This window comes from Rhipicephalus microplus, chromosome 1 (genome assembly GCF_043290135.1).
Source record: "Rhipicephalus microplus isolate Deutch F79 chromosome 1, USDA_Rmic, whole genome shotgun sequence".
In the NCBI taxonomy this organism is placed as follows: domain Eukaryota; kingdom Metazoa; phylum Arthropoda; class Arachnida; order Ixodida; family Ixodidae; genus Rhipicephalus; species Rhipicephalus microplus.
The window spans coordinates 145,445,238-145,466,075 of NC_134700.1; positions in this window are offsets into that span (position 1 = coordinate 145,445,238).

Consider the following 20,838-nt stretch of genomic DNA (forward strand, 5'->3'; position numbering starts at 1 on the left):
CAGAACACTGTTTTTAGATAAACGTTTAATATGCTCTTCAAATTGAATTTAATGAGCATAATTTATGCAATGGTTGCTATTGTGGCCGGGGCTAGGCTGCCGGGGATCCACCGTTTGAAGAACATCTTCCAGTATTCTCGCCGACGAACCTGGCTGGCAGGACGGCCCACTCTTGGTCGGTAAAAGCATCTTTGAAAAAGGCGCATTACCATCGCTCATCAAAGCACCCTTTACTGAAATGTGCAAATAAAATAAATAATCAAAATATTTTCTCAAAGCAAGATTAAGCCCTGTCCTTTTGTGCGGCAAGCAGTGGTTCTATCTCAAAGGCACATCATTGCTTCCAACAGCTTCCTAAAAACAAAACAAATGTCTTATAATAGGACTAGTCACCTGAGTTCATGTGAAGTTATACGTTGCAAAAATGCGGCAACGCACCAGACGTCAAGGCTTCTATATTATAAAACGTAGAAGAGATATTAAACCCCAGCCACCACAAAACATTAGACCTTATTCAATCATCTTCATCAGCAACAAATTAACAGAGTAAGCAGCTGCGTAGACTGACGCGTTACCTTGCGGATGCGCAGTGGGCACTCCAGTGAATCACAAAAAAAGGATTTATAACGTAGTGTACAATTCTCATCTGTATTTGACGCACAAATTCCAATATAGTTTCAAACAGCCAATTCTATGTGCGGAAACGTTCGTTGTTTTGCATCAACATTGAGGCATTCACCGAGAACCGAAGCCAGGCCAAGCAATTATATATGAAGGCAATGTGCACGGGGCCCGATTAAACTATCTCCTTTTACTCTTCAACGCTCAAGCGTTTTACAATTTATTTTCACTAGAGTCAAATAATTATGAGTAATATTGTTCTGCCCGACGTTGGTTTTAGTTTTGTTCATAGTTTGATATATTGAATGCTTTAATGAAGATCAAAATATTGAATGATTAGTTCATGCTGGGCATAATAAAGAGGCCCACATAGCTGGAGCAGTAGCCTCTGCCCACTATCAGTAAGAGCAAGCGATATCCTTGGTTGAGCGGGGGCGTGACTTCTAACAAATTCTTCCTTCGTGAATTGCCTATGTGCCTGTGTAGGTTTAGTATGAAAACGTTGCGCCTAAACTATACTCATGTTGATGATCTTGTACACCGACCTATGATAGCTTAGTGGCTCAGGTGTCAGCTCCAGTGGTATTCCGTGCACTGTCACACGGCGCCCGTCAAACTCCATTGAACTTCAGGAATGTAAGACTCATCATGAAATTTGATGGTGACAGATGTGTGTCGATGTCAAACGGCAATCTAACAAACTTTGTACGGAATCTGTGAGGGCTCCAATATGGGCTGCTGCGCACACGCCCGAGCGCAGAATTTCGAGTCCAGTCACGCTGAAAACAGTCTCAGTCGTACGTGTGGCAATAAAAGCTATCATTCATTCCCATTGAATAGAGAGAGAATCTATTTAAGCGTTTCGACAGGAAGACGTACTTGCAAACATGTTGGTACTAATGTTGGAAGGAGTGTTTTCAACACTATAAATTTGTTTTTCTACAGACTTGTTTTTCTACGTGCCTTTATTGTCACACTGCAAATTGTCACCGAGTTCTTTGAAGTTGCGCTACCGACTAGGTAACGTTCTCCCTTGGAGTAACGAATGAGCACTGTCCTCATGATCAGTCCTCCAAGCGCTTTTTGCGGGTGTGTACCACATCAGTTCATATTGTCGCTAGGTGAAAATAACAGAATACAGGACGATAGTGCGACCAGAAAAAACGAGGTCTGTATTAACAGAACAGAAGGGCAGCCGCTTCGACTTCTTCTTCCTCGGAGGAACCGTGGGTTCTGTCCACGCTCATCACTTCATCGTCCTCTGTTTTCTTTCCCCGCCTTTAGCCGTGACATTAGCCTCCCATTCAAGAAAGCATCGTCCCGATGCTTTATAATCAAAGCGGTTTGTACTCGTTGGAAACGCATGAGTTCATTCGGAGAAATAAGGCTTCATGCGTACCACGTGCATAACTTCTGGAGCATACCTTCGACGCCTTGAGGAGTGCGCAGTATTATGAAGAACCTCATATATAATGTCACTGAGACGTCGCAGAACTTTATAGGGACCGAAGTACCGTCTTAACAGTTTTTCTGAAAGGCCACGGTGCCGAATAGGTGTCCATATCCAAACTTTCTCTCCTGGCTCGTAGGAGACTGGTCGGTGACGAAGGTTGTACCGTCTTGAATCGTAGTCCTGCTGGCGACTAATACGTAGGCGTGCAAGTTGTCGGGCTTCTTCGGCCAGCTGAGTGATATAATCAGCATCCGTTTCAGCGTCTTTGCACTTGTGCGGCAGCATAGCATCCAGCATAGTGGTGACTTCACGACCATGAAGAAGGCGGGATGGCGTTGTTCTTGTTGTTTTTTGATGAGCCGTGTTATAGGCGAACGTGACATACGGCAAGATCTCGTCCCAGTTTTTATGCTCCACATCGACGTACATGCAGAGCATATCCGCTAGTGTCTTGTTGAGACGCTCCGTCAGACCATTCGCTCGCGGATGATAAGCCGTTGTTCGCCGGTGGGATGTGCCACTAAGTTTTAAAACTGTCTGTAATAGTTCGGCTGCGAATGCAGTCTCCCTGTCAGTTATTACCACTGATGGAGCACCATGTCTCAGCACCACATTCTCTACGAAAAATCGGGCTGCTTCACTTGCCGTGCCCCTCTCCAAAGCCTTGGTTTCGCCGTAACGAGTGAGGTAGTCGGTGGCTACTATAATCCATCTGCGACCTGCTGATGAGGTTGGAAATGGGCCCAAAAGATCCATTCCGACTTGAGTGAATGGAGTAACAGCCACGCCAATAGGATGGAGGAGGCCTGCTGGTTTGACGGGTGGAACTTTTCTGCGCAGGCAATCAAGGCACGTCCGAACATAGTGTTGAATGGTCGCCGTCAGTCGTGGCCAGTAGTATTTCTGCCTCACTCTGCACAACGTACGCGTGTAACCCCGGTGGCCGGATGTTGGTTCATCGTGGCATGCCTGTAATACTTCGCTCCTTAGAGATGTTGGGACGACGAGTAAGTAGTCGTTTCCGTGTCGCGTGAAGTTCATCTTATACAGGACGTCTTTGCGCAAGCAAAATGACGAAAGCCCTCTCGCAAACAGTCTAGGTACAGCTGAAGTGCGACCCTCTAAAAAACGTATTATGGGTTCTAGTTCGGGTCGTCTCGTTGCAGCTGTGCTACAGTTGCCATGTTTACAACTCCGACAAAGGCTGTATCGTTATCTTCTGCCGTTGCAGGTTCGTATGGCACAACAGAAAGGCAATCAGCGTCTGAATGTCGCTTCCCCGATCTGTAGACCACCGTCATGTCAAATTCTTGAAGCTTCAGGCTCCAGCGCGCCAACCGTCCTGAAGGGTCTCTTAAATTCGTCAGCCAGCAGTGGGAGTGATGGTCGCTGAAAACATTAAAAGGACGACCATACAGGTAAGGGCGGAATTTTATAACCGCCCACACGACCGCAAGGCAATCGTTTTCCGTAGTGGAATAATTTTCTTCCGCACGTGAAACAGTTCTGCTCGCGTAAGCGAGCAGAACTGTTTCTCAGCTGTACTCGTTCTCTCAGCTGTACTCGTTCGGCGCCATCCTGCCACTGCACGAGTACAGCTCCTAAGCCGACATTGCTAGCGTCGGTGTGCACTGTGGTCGGTGCGTCATCATTAAAGTGTTCGAGGACTGGTGGCTTCTGAAGGCGTTGCCGCAGCTCGTCGAATGATTTTTTGCTGCTCTTCATTCCATACGAATGCGACGTCCTCTCTGGTAAGGCGGGTCAACGGCGAGGCAATGCGCGAGAAGTTCTGAATGAAGTGGCGGTAGTAAGCACACAGTCCTAAAAACCGTCTGACCGCCTTTTTGTCAGTTGGCGCTGGAAACTTCGTAACAGCAGCTATTTTTTCAGGGTCAGGCCGCACACCTACACTACTGACAAGATGCCCCAGGAACAGAAGCTCTTCGAAGCCGAAATTGCATTTTTCCGGCCTAAGTGTTAGTCCAGCGGAACGGATAGCTTGAAATACTGAGTGCAGTCGCCTGACGTGTTCGTCAAATGTGGCAGAAATTACGATGACGTCATCTAAATACACTAAGCACTTGTGCCCCTTGAGGCCTGATAGTGCGGTGTCCATTAGCCGCTGAAACGTTGCCGGTGCTGAGCACAAGCCAAATGGAAGTACCTTAAATTCAAAAAGGCCATCAGGTGTCACGAAAGCTGTTTTCTCCCGGTCTCTTTCATCGACTTCTATCTGCCAATACCCACTCCTTAGATCCATCGACCAGAAATAACGCGCGTGGCGTAGTCGATCGAGTGAATCATCGATACGTGGAAGTGGGTAGACGTCTTTTTTTTTGTCACCTGATTCAGCTTGCGGTAATCCACGCAGAAACGTAAGGTGCCGTCTTTTTTCTTCACTAATACAACCGGCGAAGCCCAAGGGCTTTTCGACGGCTGAATAACGTCGTCTTCAAGCATCTGTCGCACCTGCTTTTCGATGGCTTCACGTTCTCGCGAAGCTACCCGGTACGGGTTTTGCCTGATGGGTCTGGTCATGTCGTCCGTTAAAATTCGATGTTTCGTCAGCGGCGTTTGACGGACCCAGGAAATCGAAGAGAAACAATCTTCAAACTTGTTAATAAGCTGCATGATACTTTGCTTCTGCGCCGGCAGCAAACTTGGGCCAATACAACAGATAGAGGTGCGGGGGTCAGATCAGCTGAATAATCTTTTTCAAGAGTTAGGCATTCTGTCATCTCGGCGAGCTCTTCCATGTACGCGACTGCCATACCCCTCGTTAGATGTCGGCGTTCAGAGCTGAAGTTCGTAACAAGGACGTGCGTGTGTCCGCATTTTATGCTTACGACGCCTCTTGCGATAGATAAACCATGGCTGAATAGCAGTGTTGGAGTTTGCCCGGCGATGTTTTCAGAATCGCTCAACGTGTCACATGTAACAGCCACGAGTGCACTCGACCGCGGTGGGATGGTCACGTCGTCTTCGAAGACACGCAAAGGCTGACGTCGCTGGTCTGTACAGGGCACATCCGAAACTTGATCTGGGGCCGTCCAAAACGTAACCGATCTCTCAGGAATGTTGATAATGGCACCGTATTCACGCAAGAAGTCCATGCCCAAGATCAGGGCTTTGCAGCACTCAGGTAAAATTACGAAAGTAGCTACGAAATCTCAACTGCCGATAATAATTCGAGCAGTACATTTGCCCGTCGGCGTCACCAATTGACCTCCTGCGGTTGGCTTTGGTGACTCGCTCATACTGGGCTAACCAGTCCTCGACGTCTTCAAAAGCCTCACCGTGGAAGGTCTCAGGAATTAGGGGCTGATCAACAGTAAGCTGTGAAGGCACTCTGGTAGCCATTTCTCCTGGTACGGTGTGTTGCTGGAGAAGTTCGAGCGGGATCGCCTCGGGACTAAGGCCTCGCTGTCGGCGACTGTAGCGGTGGACAGGAGTATCCACTGCAGGAACGGATTGCGGTGGTGGACTCGATGTGCTAGGGCGCGGAGTTGTCCCAAGCATCAGTTGGAGAAGTCCAGCACCTCCACCAATGTCGCTAGGTGAAAATAACAGAATACAGGACGACGGTGCGACCAGAAAAAACGACGTCTGTATTAACAGAACAGAAGAGCAGCCGCTTCGACTTCTTCTTCTTCGGAGGAACCGTGGGTGCTGTCCACGCTCATCACTTCATCGTCCTCTGTCTTGTTTCCCGGCCTTTAGCCGTGACAATATGAACCACAAACACGACTGCCAGATTCGACAAAGAAATTTGAAAACACACATCACTGATTGCTATGACATTAGGTTATTTTGGTGCGGAATGAAGAGAGCCAATACGAAGGGAGGATCGAGCTACGCGAATATACACAATGGTGAACACATAACCGGAAACACCCACTCAAGATAACACACGAAGGATGTTCGCGAAGCGTAGTGCGGAACATTTTTTCCATGATTGCAGGTGTTTGAACGGATTACCCACCAAAAAAATTTTGACAATAATAAACACTTTCTCTGCGTGGACAGCGGATGTTTAGCAATTGCTGTTTATTACACAACTACAGATTACAGAAGACAAAAGTACACTGTTCCATCGCTGATAGAGATGGTGCAACTCCCGTGGAAAAACAGACCGTTTCACACACTTGGTGCAAAAGGAACGTGTGGCAAGGACAGAATCTCCGTTAAAGAAATGACGTGATGCTAAAAAGAGTTCGTGGGTGCCCGTATGACAGCGGTGTCAAGTAGAAAATTTTGATTCCTGTAAACTACGGTCGCATTTTTATGGGTGCGACAGGCGAGAATATTCATGCAGAATTATATGGGGATGAATAGTGAAGTCCGTATGACCTAAGTTCAACCATAGTCTCCCAAAATGGTGTGCGCTTCATGATCACGTTGTTGTTATGACACCAAAAACTTTAGACTTGTTTTACTTCTGATATAATACGTCTTTAAATAAGCAATCGTTATTAAAATAATTACAGATAGAGTTGTAGTCGTTCATGCGATGCCACGCCTACAGATTATTGTTAAGCAAGGTTGCGAATGTGAATATACAAACAGAATAAAACATTCCCTTGAATTTTATATATAACGCTGCGTAAAGTACTTTGCAATAAAAAATCACATCAATGTAACACAAGTATACATGGTTTTAAAAACAATTCGGCATATCCCACGTACCTGGGAATCGACGTTATGCGAACCATGCGGACGGAAGGTGACCGTGTTGCAAGTTTTTTATTGAGTGACACGTCATGAAATGACCCTTAATATGGGTACAAATATTGCATGCACAGACATATGTTAAGGAGTTGCAGATGTTTATATAACCAGCCGTTAGCACTTGTGCAACGATGCCAACTGTAACACGCGTATCAGCAACACCAGAAGATGATATGAAGCGCTGATGTTCGCGAGGGTGCTGGCCCTGCACACTGTACATAGATCAGCTTCAGCGCATGGCAACTAAGCACTATTGACGTTAACCCGACGTGCCGGCTGTATCAAAGGAGTACATATGTAATGTTTATAAAAGTGGGTAGGCAGCACTGCAATTACCATCGATGTTTCATGAAGATTAGCGTCTATTTGAAAAGCAGTTCCGAGACCTGGCGTATAGCTCTGTGGTAAAATGCTTCAATGCCACGAAGAATATCTGGGTTCAATTCCAACTGGTACCCTGAATTTTATTCTTTGCGTTAGTTGGGTCGACACTACCGCTGTCGGGTATTTCTTAACGCTTGCGCGTTAAAGTTGCCCATGTGTATACTCCTCATTCCTAGTTCGATGCTAAGTGCCAATCACCTGTGGCCCATACCCGCATACCAGCGGCACATACTCGCCCGTGGGTATGTGCCACTGTTGAGCGCGAAGTGTTTGACGACGTACGCGACGGGATTATGACATTATTCATGTCTTGACCAGCACGTGATATTTGTCAAACTATTTTACCCACCCATGCCAAGTTTGGTTCACGCCAAGTTAAGGAAGTGACCTCGAGAGCACGTAAACGTAAGTGGCTAGATAGATAGATAGATAGATAGATAGATGCGCTCAAGGTCGCCAAAATCCTCTAAGAAATGCTTTATATTTAAGTCGCCGGCCTATTCACGGTATATTTAATGTATGAGCTATGAGATTGGAACTCGGACTAGGCAATGCCAGTTTAACCCAGCGTTGGAGACCTGAGCCAGAGTGTTAAACTGCGGGACACGACATGAAAGTGCTTACCAAGATACCAAAACCTCCAACTGTCAAGGAACATTGTGCTATCGACTGACGTCAACTGCGCATTTTGTCATATGCAGGTATGTGCAAGGGCTGAAAAAGAATACACCCAAACAAAAAGAAACGAAAAAAAAGAAGTCACTTTATAGTCGTAGTTATTGTACTTCAATATTTTAGACGTCTTTTTTTACACACTGCCTTCTTTTTCGTTCATTTTATTTCTATCATCTATCTGATGGTTTCTTGACACGTATCGTATTCTGTGTGCGATATAAGTAAGATTAATCAGTAAGCAAGCATTCACATCGGGAGATTGCCATGTGGTCTTATAGTAAGGTTTTTTACAAATTTGAATATACCCCTCTCTGACATATTGCCTTCTGAGTCACTGGTAATTAGTGCTTTTCATCCTTTAGTGTTGAAACCCCTATAAACCCTTATAAACCAGAATATTCAACATATCTGTGGGTAGTATGATCACATATTCAAGTTGCTAACTCAAACGCCTCCTTCCGAAGAATTTCAAAGATTGCACTTGAAGTCTTCACAGCCTCAAGCTTCTGCACAGTAGCGCAAGCTGGTCAGTACGACTCCTTTGCGTGGAAACAAAGTCACATGAACAGTCTAAATAATCGATGGTTTATGATTTCTACGGCTATTTTATTTCGCTAAGAGATTCTCACGTCCTCAGAGATTCTTTTTTTGTTCATTCACAAGGCAGACACATTTAGAAAATAAGGAAGTGTGTTTATTAAGCGACCACAATCGGAGCAAGCCTAATGCCTGCGCAGATTATCGGAACGTGATATTGAAATTAAATTTGTCGTGCAAGGAAAGTCGAAAAGAAAGATAAAAAGTTAAATTGGCATTATTACATTGTTAAAGAGTACTGTGCTTTCGAACGCTGAAAAAGATTCCCTAGTTTTTTTTTAATTCACGCCTTTCATATGACATTGTGGCAGTTCGTTATGGACGTTTTTACAATATTCTTTTAATTAACGTCTGTTATGACAAACAGCTCAAAAGTGGTTATTGATCATGGGTGCATGTCCATGGATAGAAAAAAAACACTGCCTGAGCAACAACAGGATGGAATCCGACATTGTGATGGCGCACGATCGACAAAGGTTCAAATTTAGTACTTAGTTCGTCTCCGTGGTAATATTTATTTTTGTTGGCTGTTTATTATGAATGCTAAAGTAGTTTATGGAGCTGCAACGATCCAAAAATAAATTCAGCATTCATTCTCGTTCGTTAGTCTGCACAGCTGATGCACATAGAAAGAAAAACTAATATAAGGTAAATATGTGCCATAACTGCCATCCACTAAGTACAGATGCATGCCAATTGTTCTCGCTGACGCAGGGAGCAAGTGCACAAACTAAGCAATTTTCTAAGCCAGTGCACGTCAACAAGCGTGCATATTCGGGCGCAGAATGTGGTGGAGTCAGATGCTTCATTAAGGAACTAATAAGGGAAGCACGCCTGCAAACGTTTTCGTAAGTAATTAGTGCAAGACGCAAGACCACTGATCGATCGCTTCATTTTTCCTTCCATGAGAAAAAAATTCCAGAAGCTAATGAATCGCAGTGTGCGCAAAAATAAAAGAAAAAGACCGGGCCTGTGCGGAAGGTGCTGCAGTCACAGCAAAAGCAAGAAGAGCGGCCTTTCAAAACCTTTTCTAAAATCTCCTTCGGTAACTGCTGCAATCACACTTGTTCGGTACCAAATACATCATACGCATTTATAATTTTTGTGTAGTAGGCCTTAAATTACTATATATGCTATCATTCATAATTCTTCTGAGAAGCGTGGTATCCGATAAACACTTACAAGGAGTTCTGTGCCTATTGTTCATGCAGTGGCTAACGACGATGAAGACTTGCGCATGAAGTGGGTGTGTGCCACAGTTAATTTTTCTATACCGTAGGAACACACCAACTCTTCTGTTCTAAATGGTGCAGATTTTCAGCACCTCAAGTTTCAGTGGTACAGCGCATAGTAGGCAACAAGAAGGTTTGAAGGAACTTTCACTAAATTGCGACGCAGGGTTCTACCTTTAAAGTTTTATTTATACAGACCTGGTTTGTTTCTACCCCCATTGTCACTATTGCACACAAACACAAACTATAGAGCGGTTTTTCACAGAATGCCGCCGATATCGAAATTTAGGGCAAAAATTTCTAATACCAGCTTTCCAACAAACACAAGCTTGACCTATCTGAAACGGTACCACTCTCCTTAGAGGCTTCGGCACTAGGTCGTTGCAACAGGCACATATATGAAGCCATATACAACTATATAAAAGAATCAAAACGGCTACCTTGCTAATCTTATAAGTACATACTCATTACTTATATTTGTCGTTATTGTATTTAATATATTTACTGATTTTCATTTATTTCATATATTTATTATTTTATTGTTTTATTTTTAAACAATTCCTAATAGCTTGTTAGCACAGCTAAGCTCATCGTTTATATAAAAATAATTAGGCATTCCCCTCCTTTTTTCCTTTATTTATTTTTTCTTTCCCCGAAATCGTACTGCCGCTTGACCGACCGACCGACCACAGAAACTCGTTATGTGATTCACATTGTGTGACGCCTGGTTGTTCCTTTGCTGTGTGAAAGGCCTTATTACTCATATTACCATGATTACTTTCCCGACATCAAGCCTGCCTAAGGCAAGTTTGCGAACGAGTCCTAACCACTGACATGGTTCATCCTGCATCTGGACGCCAGTCGGTGCAGACGTAGGATGGAAAGCTTGTACCGAGCAGCGTCATCGGCCAACGCCGGTGGTGGTACAGCGTCTCCCCTCGTTCCAAAGGACTACAGGATTATTCTGCCTTCGTTGCCATCAGGTGAAGCGATGCACCGAGCAGAGTCACAGCACTGTGAAGTCAGAGGTTGACCTTATCGCATCGACGACTTCAAGAAACCTCTCAAAGACTCTGGCGTCATAAAGCAAAGAAGAGACATCAGGGCATATCAGATGTCTCATGTTTGGTTATTGATCATGTAGACTGAACAAGCGAAGAAAGCCCTGACACAGGCAGGTGCTCTAAATTTAAAGACCGGGTATGTCTTTTCATTGACCAACGCGGCAAAAGATTAGGATAAAATTGCACTGGCTAGCATTTCATGTAACAAAAGACGCTTTTCGATGGGCCTTCTATGAATACGGTGACGTCAAGGAGGTGAATGATGACCAATGAAGAGTCGAAGACTTTGATGGAGTCAAATCAACAACTCGTGTGATACGCATGCAACTACGAGGCAGCGTTTCTGTAGATCAACTGCCGCATCCAATGTGCAATGGCAGCAGTCTGGCACTGGTCGTAGTGCCAGAAATACCTCATCTGTGCCTGCGGTGCTGATGCACAGGGAAACATGCGATTGCAAAGTTCCGAAGTGCAGCTAACGCCACTCTTTCGGTCAAGAGGAAGATGAGTGCAATCGTTCATATGCTTGAGCTGCAGGGCTCAACAGAGCGAACTTCTCATGAATGACGAGGAATCAAAACTGGCATTTTTGCCTGCAACACCACAGAGGCAAACGACATCGGACGACGCACTGGTGTTCAACAATGAAATGAAATTACTTTTTTGAATGGAAGGCCCGGGCCTGGGGCCACCTAGATGGCCGCTTGAAGCTGTTGCTCCTGAGCTGCCTCCAGTGCTCGCTGGACGGCCCAAAGTTGGTCCGTGAGTTCTTAGCTTTGCAGCGCAGCCGACTTCTGCGCCCGCAGATCTTCCGAGGAGACCACTTCACGAACGCTGAGCGGAGAATGAGAAGTCAAGCTGTTACAGCAGACAACACCTAACGACGAGCGAACAGACGCGTCCTGCACCTGCAATGGACACCGCGTCGCAGATGCGGAGAACGTGCCTGGAAATGTCGGCCAACGCTACTTAGACTCATCTAAACCCGGTTTCACAGTATTCTTTTGCGAACCAAGAAAATGAGGTTTTCATTGGTGGCCTGGATAACCTATGGATGAAATTAGAATTGGCGTCTTCAAAACGACACCGTGAATCGCATGACGGCGCTCAGTAGAAGAAACACAAGAGAATTCGCAAGTGCAACGGAAGATGGTGAGTGGAGGCTAGAAACTATATGCTGCCCGACGATGGTTGTCGTCGCTCAAACGCAACGATGGCCGCGCCAACTAAAGGTGAACAACATGGATCCACTCTGGACGACGAGGGCCCAACAAAGGAAAGTGCAGGGCTCTCAGCCTGGACCCACTCGCCGATCTCCTCGCTGAGTGGGTTCGTGAAAGCAGCGACGCTCAACGCACGATGACTGGCTTCCAGAAAGAAACAGGCCCAGTTCTACAGACAAGCCATGGACCAAGACCTGGACATTATTGCAGTTCAAGAAACCAAAGTGAAGAACTTGGACGTCACCGAGAGCCTACTGCAACGTTTCACCAGACGCTACAATGCCAGCGTCAGTCATGCAGTTGTAGGTCAGTAGAGTATGTGATCTTTGTGCAGAATAGTTGAGGCGCCACTGTTTAAAATGTCATGTCTAGTTCGTCTGGGAGGTTTGTTGTTCGTGATTTAGCCTTCCTTTCACATTATTGGCGAAATATTTGGTTGTATGCACCTGTTATCGCTGATAACGCTGCGCAATACTTTAAGAAGTTCTCTCATTGTGAATGCATTCGCATAGTTACCCTAATGAGAGATTTTAACTGTGTGATCAGTGCCAGTGATAAAACAAATGCAACCACTTTTAACGACTCAAGCACAGTAGCTTTAAAACATCTAATCTCTGACTAAGACCTCGAGAATGTTGCAGAGTGTAGTGTTAATGGACTAACACTGTATACGCCTTTTGAAGGCTCCTGTCATGTGAGCCTAGATGGGGCCAATAAGTAACTAGAATTATTTCCGTGTGTCAGTGAGTACTATGTCCTCCCTATTCATTTTAGTGATTACTGCTTTGTATCATTTGTAGTAGGCAAAAGAAACAGACGTAGACCAGTATTGAACTGGGACATGTGGAAGCTTAATTCTATTTTCTTGGAAGATGAGAAATTTATTGACAGTGTTCGAGAGGCGTTGGCTAACATAAACACTGGAGACCAGAATTAGGGGTGTTGAATGGGAACTACTTAAGCATGTTAATAATTGAAAGCTATGGAGCACTGAAGTATTAGAAAACACGCAAATTTTGAGGAAGAAAGAACCCTATGCTCTAATCTGAAAGAACTGCTAGCACAGAAAAGCAAAACCCCAGGCTTATTGATCAATGATATAATGTCGGTAAAGTTGATATTGGAACAAATTTACGAAGAGAAGTATCGTGGTGCAAAGATAAGGGCAAGGGCGGAGAAGATGACTGCAGGAGAGAAGCCGACCAAAAAATGTCAGGTCTCGAAAAACGAAACGCTCAGCGAGACGCTATACATCAGATTGAATACATGGGTAAATTCACTAGTGAACAGAGATCTATAGAGGATGCTTTGAATGAGTACTACAGCACAATATTTGATAAAAGTGAAGTGAATGTAGATGGGTTGAATGAATTTTTTCGATCAATGTCAAAAGTAGAAGATTGCAGGGAAGACAGCCGAGAGCTTCCTATTTCTGAAGCGGAAGTGGCAAAAGCAATCACTGCCCTCCATTTGGGTAAGTCCCCTGGGCCTGACGGGTTAACGGCCGGGTTTCATAAGGAGTTCAAACACGAAATAGCACCGATTCTAGCAGTGGTTTTTAACGAAGCTTTAGACATGAATGTTCCGCCACCTTCTTATCTCATGCTATCTCATGCTATATTAATTCCAAAAACTGAAGACGCAGTTAAATTACATGAAGTGAAGTCGTGCAGGCCAATCAGTCAATGAAATATCGACTACAAGACTTTGATGAAAGTTCTAGCAAGAAGACTGCATGCAGTTAATAATCACATCGTAGGTGACCACCAGACATGTGTAATTAAGGGACGCACTATATTCAAAAACATTCACAAGGAACGAAGTGTACTGGAGTGCTGAGATGCTACAAGCGATCACAGCGCGATGATTCAGATAGATTTAGAAAAAGCATTTGATTGAGTTCCTCATGTAATTATTTTTCTTTTGTTAGATTATGTCAATATCGGTAGCGTAATGTAATTCGTGATACAGTTCGAATGGCATATACTGGATGTAAAACTTGGGTTATCATCAACAAGGCTCCAGGGAAACGAATGAGAGTGAAACCTTCTGTGCGAGCAGGCTGTCATTCGTCTTCCCTTCTATTTTCAATGTACATAGAGTCGTTTTCCAAGAAATCAAGAAATCGGTAACATATAGGGGTACAAACTTCAAGAAGCTAAAAAGCGCGTCGTGGCATACTCAGATGATATAGTTGGGTTTTGTCAATATTATGATAGTATCGCCGAAACCATAAAAACCGTGAATCTTTATTGTAATACAAGTGTCATTTTAGTAAACTGAAGCAAGTGCGTGGGTTACTGGCACGGCAAATGGCCAGTGACTCCAGAATTCGTGGTTGGCATTTCATAGACTACTACTTCAGTGCGATACCTAGGTGTGCCACTGGAATATTATGGTGACAATGAACCGTACTGGCGGCGTTAGGCCTTGGAGCTACGAGAAAAAGCTGAGCAACTTAAAGGTTTACAGCTATCAATGTTTGACAGAGCAACATTTTGTAACATATTTTCAGTCAGTAAGCTCCATGATCTTCAATTATTGCATTGTTCACGTGTGAGTGTACAGAATCTTGATCAAATTTTTTCAGCTTTTTTGTAGGGCTCTTCTTGGGAGCAAACAGGTAGAACAAACCTCTTCAGACGGGTTCGCTCTGGTGGACTGGGGCTGTGTCATTTGTAGCTTCGTCAGTTAATTAATTGGTTCATGTTTTTCCAAAATAATCGAGACCCATTTATACGTACTGTAATACAGCTTAGACTTGGAGTACTGTTGCCAGAATTTTCGGTGGCCTCTGGTAACATGAAAGCAAGCATTAAAGGTTACCTTAAGAAGTAGTCGATTCATGTCTTGTCTTAAAAACACGTTTTTTATTAGAATATCTCAATACAGTGTCGCGTGTAAAGATAAAAAAAATTTGTTAAAACAGTTCTTCTTGTTCCTCTATATAGAACATTATACAGTGTAGGTCCATGCCAGAATGTCTTAAGCCGTGTAAAAAGAAATGGAGGTATGACTTAGAGCAAAATCACTTTTCTATAAATTACTTACTGTAACCTTCCGCGTGAAAACATGAATGAAAAAATAAAGGCTTATTCATTCCTTGGGCTGATTATTGTTTTCTCTGCAACACGCCGGAAACAATTGAACCTCTTTTTTTTTGACTGCAAGAACACAGTCCTGTTTTGGAGATGTTCTACAAAGGACTTTGAAAAAGGATCTACCTCTCGGTGCCTAGGGCATCAGATTTCTCCCGGTATCAAATGAAGAAGAAATACTTTTCGACCTAGTTATGTTAGAAGGCCTGCACAGTATATGGCAATCAAGAATGGCGGTGCACCATGCTGATGTTAATGCACGTCCAGTCAGGCAATACATCTTTGAATTTGTCTGTTCATTCGTGGGATCGCTCAAGATTAAAAAAATGAGCCCGAATGCCTTCACTAGTAGAAAGCCTTCTACAGATGAAGTAATTTTGAAAAGCATGTGAGCTTCGACGCTTTTTACCTCTTCTCTTTTGTTCGTGTTTGTCCTTTGTTTGATGTATATTTCTTTGTGAATGCTGCATGTACCAAGGCAAAAAAGAAAGAAAAACATTGGCCCCGTGCCTGCATGTTACAGTGCAAATGTCGTCGAAATACAATAGTCTTGCGTCTCGAGAGAGTGAACAGAACTTTTATATCATGTTCTGCGCAAGAAAATTGAGGAATGGTATTCTGGAGGCACTGCCTTAGAGTGCCTCGAGCGTGCAGCGAAGGTGAACTAGCACATCAAGTCACGTCACACGTGAGACATGAGCGCTATCTGCAGTTATCTTGGAAAATGAAGCATGCGGCGTGCGCGCCCGTCTCGGAGGTGATAAGGCGTAGAACGCAAGACGACGGGTAGGCGCCACCACTGTGTCGTCTTAGCAAAACGTTGGAAACACTAGCCTTTTCGTGCAAGCGTTGCTAGGTCAGCGCAGCGTGATAATCGCTATGGTCCTTCAAAAAACCCATGTATGCATTTTCTAATAAAAGATACACAGACATATTACTGTCATAGGTATGGTGCATCAAATATGCACAATAATTGCTTCTTAATCGACAATTTGACAATTATGAACTCTGAGTTTCAGCCGTGGGGGGTTGGCCTTCGGGAGGTATCGTCCGATGCCTTTTAGAGTACCAATAAAGACCGACAAACAGACAAAGGTACAGGTAGCCAGACCCGAATTTTTGCATTGAAGGTCCCCAAGAACGACTATCGTCTTTCAACAACTGTCATGGATCAGCGGTAGAATACTGGGCTGGCACATACTGAACCTCGGTTTGATACTCACTATGTCACTACATGTCCTTAGTGTTTTTATTGAGTTTTTTTCTCTTGGTGGACAACTACGGTGCTGCGCGTGACCTGTGTTGTGATCTCATAACCTCATGACAACTCTCTTTGCAAAAAACAAGAAGCTGCAGTCTGTTTCCGTCACCTTTTATTTCTTCTAGGTATTTTGGCGTTTATTTGTATATCCGAAAAATTTGACCATCTCTGTATCTTTTGTTATTCTGAAAAGAAGACGAAGTAAACTAAAGTCACCACTAGTGTATCTTTTTTTCGTTTTTGTGTTAGGAAGACAGTGGGCCTCCTGTTTTAACGTGGCAGCTCAAACCACCAGTATCTGTCACTCCGTTTTCCTCAAGTGTAACTATATTTACGTGCTCTAGGCCTTCGACTTTTCAGCATTTGGCGTCCGGAAGTGGGCATTGTTTCCCGTTTTCTGCTGCCCCACTTGACAATAATTGATGATGTACGACGTCCCGCAATCACGATATGATTATGACGTGCGCCTTAATAGAGAGATTCGCCCATTTCGATCACTTGGGCTTCTTACACGTCCACCAAAACCTAAGTACACTAGGCTGACGAATTGCTTTGTTCGTTATTCCCATCATCACGCTTGAAAATGCTGCAATCACCTAAATATTCTTTTACAGCTATCGTAGCAATATTGCTTGCACATCTGTATAGCGTGCCACACTTGGCACGATGTTGTAAATTCGCTAATAGACTTTAGGTAAAACTTCGAAAAATGGCAATGTTCTTTTCCTTTTTTATAGTAAAAGCTGAGGAAACAGTTTTTCAAATTAGCTTCTCACAAGCCTTGCCATGTTTGGTTAAGGACAATTTTTGTCACAAGATAAAGGTGTTTTGCCGATTCCGAGTTCAGTCGAATGCAAGATGTTACAAAACAAATCATTTTGATTACACGGTGAAGGTTAAGAAATAACTTGATTGTTAATTGTTGTCTTTGCATATTTTAAGTAGGCCCCTAGCCACAACCGTTTATTTTTATTTTTTTCGCAGCTTCCAAGTTTCAAGCCCCGAGTTGATTTCTCCGCTATTCAATAGACGTGCGTACCACATTTTCCTAATAAAAACGTATCGAACTAACGGTTGTCATAAGAAACTTCTTCGTGTGTCGCCTTCGACACCCAATATTGGCATTTTGCTGCTGTTCAATCGAACTGCAGTGCGCAAAACAAACTATTGTGAATTATTAAAGATTGCTCGCAAGTACCACCAACTAATCCACTACTCAGGATAAAACAAGTATGAAGAGCCAGCTTACTTGACACGTAAATGAGACTTCCCTTGCAGGCATAAGTGTTCATCACTGTTACCATGCTCTGAATGTTTGAATGTTTCCCGAGACAGCAGTTCATCTGATAAAGCGCTTCATCACTGGCTCAGTGGATGCCTCGTTCAACACTTCATTTAAATGCGACGTTACTTTTACACAAGCTGTGTTATTCAGTAATTTGTTCAGCCATGACACGGTGTTAGTCGGAAGCCTTTTCTTGTTTTCTTTGTATTTTGACTCACGCTGGTTTCAATAGGTTTGTATGCATTGCAATACGTTAAACTGCACACCTTTCAACAGTCCTACCGCTCACATCTTTTGCGTCGTTTCCTATAATGTGAAGCTCCTGAATTGTCTAACTATACCTATCCACGCTAATTTACCCACAGTCGAACATCTAGGTCAACATGGGCTTGTCAGCTATAGGAGTCAACTCATGCCCAAAATCAGCTGTGAAAGGACAGATTATCTGTAGTTTTTCTGATGTACGTGGGTATGGGGAAGCGCTAAACGTCACTTGTTGCTTCTTTAGTTGTATCAATCTCAAAGCAGGTAAATAGTTAGCATACGTGAACAAATAAACAAGGGAGTTCCAAAGAAATTGTTCCGCAAATAAAGCAATTGATTTTTTTTAATTTAGCCTTATTCAATTAATTGCTTGTTCAGAGGACAATTTAGCGGGAAATACACAACCCGCATTCACATCCTCAGAAATTGTTTTTCTGTTTAACTACAAGCCAGGTGCACTTATAAAATAAGGAATTGTGGTTTATAGGCGACAGTAATCGGAGCAAGCCAAATAAATGCCTGTGTAGAATATGACAACCTGACTTTGGAAAAAAAATTGTCGAGCGTGAAAAGATCAAGTGTAAGGTAATACTTTAGATTCTGAAAAGTACATTGGTAATGAATATCGTTCTTTCCGACGCTAGAAACGAAAGAACAAGCTTCTGGCCAGCGGGTAGACAAACGTGAACAAAAAAATAAACGCAAAACAAGGTATGTGATTATGTACTGCATTCCCTAATGATTCCCTTGCGACAGTTGAGCCAAGATCTACGTAGCAACTCTCGATGTTCTGGAAAGATTACAGTCATTAACTACGGATTTGCGGAGGTTCAAAGAAAGACGTTCTGCTCTGGTGGTCTGATCTTGGAGTCAATCGGGAAGTACCAATCAAGAGATGAACACCACGGTTTTAAGTTACGAAGAAAAAGTACAAAATATCAAGAGATTCTACGTACCAGGCTAATTGATGTTGCGTGAAACATGCGGAGGGAGCGTGGCTGTATGTAGTTTTTTTATTAGCGAAATGTTACGAAATGACAATATAGGATATGCATAAAAACTGTACGCATAGACATGTGTTGAAGAGTAGCATAATGTTTTATATGTATAACCAGTCGTTTAAAACTGCGTAACAATGCCAATAGCGAAAATTGGTATTACCAAAACCAGAGTCGTTAAGCTACTATGTAGTGCTTGGGCTTGCGAAAATGATAGCTCCTGTTAGAATGCTACGTAGAGGAACTTCAGTGGAAGTCATTTGAGTATGAAGTTGACGTTAATCCGATATGACACTTAGATCACAGGAGTATCCATGTTATGTGTATTAATAAAATCTCCGCACCAGCACAACGTAAGGTGGTTAACCAGCGAAAGCTGAAACGAGTGCCTCTGTGTCTTAAGCAGTGGATTCCGCCGATTAGGCCTTGAAGCTATTCGCAATGTTGGTTACATGTTCGTGCTTCTTATTGTGGGTATACACACCTTTCATTTTGTGTTTACCTTACTATTTATTTCAGATGCCGCACTTGGTGCCCTGCATGATCACGGTCACTGAGAAGTGTAATTAGTGGTTAATTGTGTTTCATATTGCCAGCAATGCGTTAATTGCAGTGGTTGTTCTCGAAGCACAGGCGATCACAGACATCACAGCTGAAGCCAAGTGCCGCTAAAAAAACTCCAGCAAAAGCGGCTGTCACACACAGGTCCCGTTAATTAGGGAGGCGATCGCCGGGCTAATTCCAAGAGGCGAAGTATCGGCCCCCCGAACCGCACCACGAAAGCGTGGACAATTTAGAATTGGTCCTTATTGGCGCGCCAGCAGACGCCAGCTGTGGCCCAAAGAACAAGTCAGAGCCGAGAGTTGATAAACAAACAAAATTATAGTCTCAATAATGGCAGATCGAAAACAATACACGAGTATGCACACTCCAGAATAGTTGAGTACAATATGTCACCAATCAACCAAGGTACTACACAGTACAATCAGCCACACTCAAAACAACGGACACAGACAACAATTCACACTACAATGCAGTCGCATGCATTTAACAACCAAGACCCTGAAAGACTAAAGAGATAGAAAACTATTCAGTCAAAAGTCCATGGAACAAAAGTCTGAATGATACTCTTCCGAGAATCACTCACTCAAAGTCCAGCGTTGTTGTCGTTCCGCTGCCCCTTTGAAGTTTCTCTTCCAGGAAACCTCGCGTCTTCAATTGGCCATTCTTCAAGCTTCAACTTCTTCGCCGGAAATACGTCGGCTTCACACACGCAGCTGTTGCCACGCGTCTTCGCTCCATAGCGATAAACACACACACTCTTGCCTGTAGCTCGAGTCGTCACCCCTCAGGTGGAAATCATCTTCTTCTCCCGCTTTGTCTCTACGGACAAAACCTTCGCCGACTACACGGCGGTATACCCTACGCGCTCTGGCGCTAACTTCCGTCTTCTCCTGATCTCTCGTCTCCGCTGCTCGGTTAAATACCTTCCGCACGACATTCCAGAAAGTTCTCGTCATTTCGTCGGCGCGATACGCAGCGAAGGCTGGGTAGGGGGTGAGACGGTTCGAATGCCCTCCGCGATGGATGACTCAAACCGGCGTGACCACGCCTCTTTCGTTCTAGAATTCTCGCGCGCTTGCTCGGCCGCCGATGTGGGGTGAGGAGGTTCGTCGGCGAAGCCACGCTTCCGAGGGGAGATCGCGCGCCCGGGGAGCCTTGGATGTTTGTTTTCTTTTTTTTCCGTTGACCTCGCGGCGTCATTCTGGCGCGTTATCGCAAGAATTTGGCGGCGCGCCCATTTTGAGCGCTCGTTCTGTGACAGCAGCCTTCGCCCCCGTGAATGCGCTTTCGCTGTCATCTAATTCACGCCGTGACGCCGCGTTGTTGCAAGTGTCAGACATCGTGAGCGAACTCGGCGAGGAGGTTTGAAACTAGCGCGCATTCTTGGCCCC